Raw genomic sequence first — 6,744 nt, 5'->3', positions numbered from 1 at the left:
GCCACAGGTTGACTCTTTCAAAAACAATGATTCATGGGCAATTGCTTATTCTCAGATTTCAGGAAAAATTGATATTGACTTAACCAGAGAGACAGCTGGTCAAATCATCAAACAACGTGAAATATGTCCACAATATGTCTATGGCTAATTTAGGGGTGAATCCTTGAGGTCTATTCCCTAACCATCTATGGCAAATGGATGTTACTCATTGTTTGGCAAGTTAAAAATACATACACATGGCAGTTGACACGTATTCAGATTTCTTGATGTTATAAGTCACTGTTTTAAGAGGTTTTTGCTTACATGGAAATTCCAGAAATTATAAAGACAGACCACAGAGATGGATATTATGATGAGGCATTTCAGTTATTTTATACTCATTGGGAAAATGATCAAGACAGATAGACATTTCTTGTGATCCTCCAGGACAAGGAATTTTAGAACATACTCATAGCTCCTTAAAAACACAGCTTCTAAGATAAAAGGGGGGAGCTGTGCCCCCAGTCTCCACATGATGTGTTAAACCATGCACTGTTTATTTTAAACGTTTTAAACATGGATGCCAGTGAGCAATCTGCTGCAGACATATTCTGGCATGACATAACTCGAGCGAATTTCGCTCAGGTCAAATGGAGAGATGAATAGAGGGGACCAGACCCCGTAAGTATTTGGGGTCGAGGGCATGTCTGTTTTCTCGAAGGTGGAGAACGAAACATGCTGGCTGCTGGAGCAGTTGGTAAGATGTGTGGAGCAGAGAGGAATTGGACCTGAGGCCTTGGGAGACTGTCTGAACCTGCTGGAGTGAAACACTGAACCCATGTTCCTAAGCCTTGAGTACATCCGACCTACGGCAGGAGGAAGAAAGGAGACACACCCAGTTCCAGTTTCAAGATGCTTTCCAGAGTCCCAGCTTCCCTACAGACAGACTACATCCACCTCTCTGAATCTGTGAGTACTCATCCAGGAGCAGACTACGAACTGGACAACAAACAGCTTGCCTTCTTGCCACATCTAGATGCACAAAACTGTTTTTGCCAGTTTCCCCATGGGAAAAAGGACCCAGTTAGGACAGCTGGATACTGGCACAAACCAGAGTGAGTGACAGAAGCCCCTACACAATGCTTACACGAGATATGGACAAAAGACTTTTCAGTTAACATTCAAAGACTATGTATAATTTTACAAACCTGATTTCAGAACTTTACATATTTCAAAACTTTGGACTTTAAGCAAGAAAGTTTCAGAGGACATTGAGTCCCAGGCAGGGAATAAAGGGAAAAAAAAAACATTTAGAATTGTGAGATTGTTCACACCCTATAGATTGTGGGAATATCTTATTGTCTTTTGATCGTATTGTAACTCACACTAATGTATGTTCATGAGATTGTTAATGTCTGTAACCTTGCTATATGTTTTAGGCAAATATTATTAGAGACTAGGAAGTCAGAGTTCATTCTAACAGGAATGTAGCATGTAATTTACAAGCCTTAGGATAGAAGTATGTTTAAGAGAGCAAACTTTAGTAGTGTCTGTATCAGAGGCACTAGAGGCATTCCCATGCAGATTTTAAAAGGCAATTTCAACCTTTATATGTCTCCATCCCACAGGAGAAAGTTTGCAGCCGTGAGAGTTCAGGTGCTACCTCCCGGAGGATTTTTTCTGATTCAGGAACACTTGGAGCTGGACCATGGCCCATCCCCCATTAACCTTATTTGTTTTACAGAGACTGGTTCCAGCCAGAGATGGGTACGGTTTTCCTTGCCTTCAGGGAATCCTAAGACAGAACATGCATGACGGAATGCGTGATTCCATGACGGGCACCACTGGTAGGTTGAAGGGAGCCTCCTAAGACAGGCGCAGTCATCTGTTCTTGTGCAGAAGCACAGGTTTCTTTTTATTAATTTAGGAGAGGGGAATTGTTGGGAGTGAGGAAAATTCCATTACGAAATTTCCAGTGGTTCCAGTAACCGGGAGATCTGGTCTGCTTTGAACAGTGGATGCTAACCAATTTGTTATTGAACAGTATGGCCTCAGTAGGGAATGTTTCCTAGTTTGCATCTCTACAGAACTAAGCATTTGAATGGGCCTGCACCTGGGTGGAGGGGTTAGGTGTGTGAGTTACAAGTGAGGACAGAGAGTTAGGAGCTATCTACGAACTGGACAACAAACAGCTTGCCTTCTTGCCACATCTAGACGCACAAAACTGTTTTGCCAGTTTCCCCATGGGAAAAAGGACCCAGTTAGGACAGCTGGATACTGGCACAAACCAGAGTGAGTGGAGCAGAGAGGAGTCAACTAAAGGAGAGAAATGGCCTCCTCGTGGCCATGGAAGCATGGTTAAGAGTCCACGTTCCCCCACTCAGGCTGAACCTCATAGCTGTCGTGGTTTGGAGCTGAGATGGGCTGGGCAGAGACAGGGTTGGTGCTCCAGGGCTGACTAGAGCAGCCCTACAGTACCTATCTCTCATTTGGAAAGCTTACAATCCAGTGCTTGCTCAGTCCCCAAGGTATGGTGCCTCAGTTGTCCCAGTCTGCAGTCTGAAATGTGGATGGGTGCTGGAGAGCAGCTGGTCCTTAGTCCAAGGTGGAAACCTAAAAACCATGGCTTTTGCTGCCAGTGATGGATCAGCAGCAGCAACAGGTACCTTGGCTCAAAGGTGAGAGGGAAGGCCACGTGAACAAAAGACCAGTGCTACCAGGGTGTTTTGCCCACAATGGGGGAGGGACTTCTTGCATCAGTTGCATCCATCAGGATAGTTCTTCAGGTAAGGCCCCTTCTAGGTCATGCTAATTTGTGAGAGGTTGATGATGGGGGAGGTCCTTCTGTGTATATGTTTGTCTTATTGTTTGATAAATAAAGCACTGTTGGCCAGTAGGGGAGCAAGTTAGGAGGGACTAGGAGAGAAGGAGGATTCTGGGAAATGTAGTAAAGAGAGGTCGCCATGTGATCACCAGGAAGAGAGGACACATAAGGCTGGAGTCCTCGATAAGTCTTTATAAAATATATAGATTAATGGTTATGGTTGATACTGAAGACTGAGCTAGCAAGTAAGAAATCCTAATTATTGGCCAGCAGTATTGTCAATAATATAAGACTCTGTGTGTTATTTTGGGGCCCTAAAGTGGCGGCGGAACTCAGGCGGCTGGTTGAAAGAGTTATCATTACAGGTTGACATTAAAACCAACAATAGGAGAGGTAGAAGGCATCTGAGTGTGTAACTCTTGGTCCAGACCTTGAACAATTCAGTGACTCCTCCCGGTGGTGATAATAAAGTTTCACTATGATTCAGATACCCTGCAGGTTCTCTATGGGCATCATCTCAGATCTTCATATTAACCATTCAAGACAACTACATTTATTTTACAATGAGAAATATCACACTCATGTTCAAGCACAACAAATATATAGTGAACGCAGATCTGAGGCAAGTGTTTTACTAAATACTGAAAATTCAATATTGATAAAAACAGCCCTTAGCCTTGCATTCAGGAGCTTCAGTCAAGCCCAGCGGCTATAACATGAGGGTGTTGATTGATGCAGTGGATTGAAAGAAAATGGCCCCCAAAGGCAGAGGCACTGTTAGAAGGTGTGGCCTTGCTGGAGGAAGTGTGTCACTGTGGGGGCGGGCTTTGAGGCCTCTTTTGCTTATGCTTCCCTCAGTGTGACTGTCAGTCGACTGTCCTGTTGCCTCTGCGTCAAGACTCCAGGACTGTGAGCTCCAGAACCACATCTTCCTCATGCTGTCATGCTCCCTGCCGTGACGATAACAGACTGAACCTCTGAACTGTAAGCTGCCTCCCCAATTAAATGCTTTCCTTATAAGAGTTGACGTGGTCACAGCAATAGAAACCCAGCTGAGACAACTACCGTGGAGGTGGAATGCAGGGGGGGGTTAATGTGGATACCATCAGAGTCTTTCCATTTTTGTACCATATTCAGTGGAGAAAGCAGTTTCCTCCTGGCATCCTTACCTGCAATCCCTTTGTCCTCTCTCCATTTTCTGGTTGAGTGAGCCAAGGTAGGAGCCAAATTGCTGCAAAGCATAATTCACAACATGTTACGTTTTAATCAGTTTTGAGTTGAGCCTCATTAAGCAGATTCGTGAGTAATGTAACCATCAGTACTTTCCACATCCAGCCCCTGTTCACCTCTGTCTTCTCCAGGTAACACCCCTCCATAGTCTAACTTGTATCAGGATGTTCTTCCTTCTTCAGACTGATACAGAGAGGACACATATTTGCCACTTTCATTTGGGTTTTGGCCATCCTTTGGCTACTCTGCATGACACTGCTACATGTGTAACAACAGTATCAGTTCATCTTATCTGACAAGCCAAGTGGCCCTGATACAGGTGGATCATTAACCAGACATTGACACATGGTGGGAAAAGCTCCCTGACAAAGTCTAACTGATCTGAGAGTTTGAGTAGGAAGGAATTTACAAGGTGAAGGGAGTTTGTGTCCCTTATCTGGGACACCCAGGAGAGCAGATTCCAACAGCAATCGCTAAGGTATTGGAACTGCTGTGAACACATTTGTTAACATGATGATTACAGATGAGAGCCGTAACTCAGTTAAGTACCTAAGATGAGGGTTCTTCACCAATAACTCCTCTAACATGTATGTTAAGTGCATCTCAAACCTTATTAGGTATAAAAATCCCACCGGCCATTTATTCACTCCATTCACCTGCAATGAGCCAGGCAGAGTGCTAGAAGTTGAAAGTTTATAGGAACTCATCATTCTTATAACTTTATTGTTTTCCCCAAACCCATTTATGCCACTTGTAAATATTAATTATTTTCTTGTATGCTGTTCCCCATGAAAGTCAAATTATCTCTCAATAGTCAATACACCTATCTCTAGGCACCCACGCTACACATGAAGGCGTTATTAACTCCTTGGATTATTGATGAAATATCAGTGTTGATTTCTTGGTTTTCACATTGAGAAATGAGCCCCACTTTTACCAGAGTCCAAAGAGGCTATGGAGGAGATCCAAACACATTGATAAGAAAGGTATGGGTCTTTGAGAGAGAAAATAGAGGAAGCCTTTCCACTCTAAATCAGTTTCAGAAGATCCAGTATTTTAAAAAAATAACTAAAGATAGATGAGCTGCAATGGCCAAGTCAGAGATAAAGGGGCACAGCTACAAAATCAGTAGAACACTTCCCTGAATATGGACATCACTGAGCTTTAGTGACATATAGTGGGAAATTACCAATACGGAGTTAGGTAGAAATATAAGGGTATTTAATAGGGAAAAGCCTTACTTACAGAGCAACCTAGCCAGCCGGCGTGGTAGAGGTCTGTACAGCCAGAAGCAAAGAGAAACCGAAACCGAAAACGCAGTCCCACTATGTCACTCTGACCATGCCCTCACAAGTCTGGTCAGGCATACCTGTAGCCAGCCCCTAAGAAGGCGTGGCTACAGCTTCCCCTACAATTCCCCTTTTAGTCTAAAAGAGGATTAAAACTTAACAGTATAAAGTATCCAAAATTAACAATCATAAAGGCATGGCTACAGCTTCCCCTACAATGACATTTATCACAGTCTACCTTGTAGTATGGAATAGTGTTTTGCCTTATGGATTTCCAGTGTCTTGAATGTAGGAACTATTTCTTAACCGTCTCTGAATGGCTCACAATGTCGATTCTGTGTAACTCACAGTAAGGAGTAACACACAGTATACTGCACAACAAGACATGGATGAAATAAAACAGATACTCTAATAACTACTTAATGTTTGGACAAACAATTAAGTGTGCTCACAGAAAAGCAATACAGAAGGATCTAGAACCAAATTCCATTTGTTTTAGGGGGAGGTTAGCACACTATTATGTTATAAAGGTAGGCAGTGAAGCAAATGTTTTAAAACTAACTGTCCAAGTTCAATCTCTGGAACCCAGATGGCCTAAGGAGAAAATTAAGTTGTTCTCTGACCTTCACATGTTATACTCTCTCTCTCTCTCTCTCTCTCTCTCTCTCTCTCTCTCTCTCTCACACACACACACACACACACACACACACACACGGACACACACACGGACACACACATGAAACATAGCCCAGGTTAGCCTCAAACTTATGATCCTCCTGCCTTAGTCTCCTGAGTGTTGGGACTGGTATTGCTCATCTTTATGCCCAGCTCTAAAAAGGATTTTTTAAAACCATCATTTTCAGGAGATAAATCCTTGAGATCAACATTTTTGGTATAGCTGCTCTTTGGTTTGCTTTCTCCTAGCCACTATCTAGGGGCTGAATCATCACAAGTCATTGCTTCACTGGTCTTATTGGGAATTTGAGTAAGAAATTTGATTTTTTTTCTTTCTGCACATTCTTGGTAACTGTCATCCTGAGGTGTCTTTCCTAATGTCCAATGATTTCTGTTTTCTTGTTTCTGTTGTTGTTTATTGTTTATTTGTTTTGCCATATCTGACCAGAATACTTATTTATAGAGAAACTTCAACTGAGGCCAAATTCTTTGTAACTAAAGGAGATACTTAATGAATTAACAAAATAAGGGCAGACTCTAAAAAGTCAGAGAAGACTTGAAAAGACAAGACAGTTTACAAATCCCTCAGTTGGTCTCCAAATGTCAAAAGCCATTAAGGTCACTTTGGTGGACACTGTGCCACTTGAGGCATATCCTTGCCAAAGAGGATAATGATGTTCACACATTGCTCAATCCTTTCTTCTCTTGGGCTGGTAAGTGACTTGTGGAGAGCTGCAACACACATCC

Source organism: Cricetulus griseus, chromosome 3, assembly GCF_003668045.3.
Source record: "Cricetulus griseus strain 17A/GY chromosome 3, alternate assembly CriGri-PICRH-1.0, whole genome shotgun sequence".
Classification (NCBI taxonomy): Eukaryota; Metazoa; Chordata; class Mammalia; order Rodentia; family Cricetidae; genus Cricetulus; species Cricetulus griseus.
Note: the sequence above shows the minus strand (reverse complement) of the source record.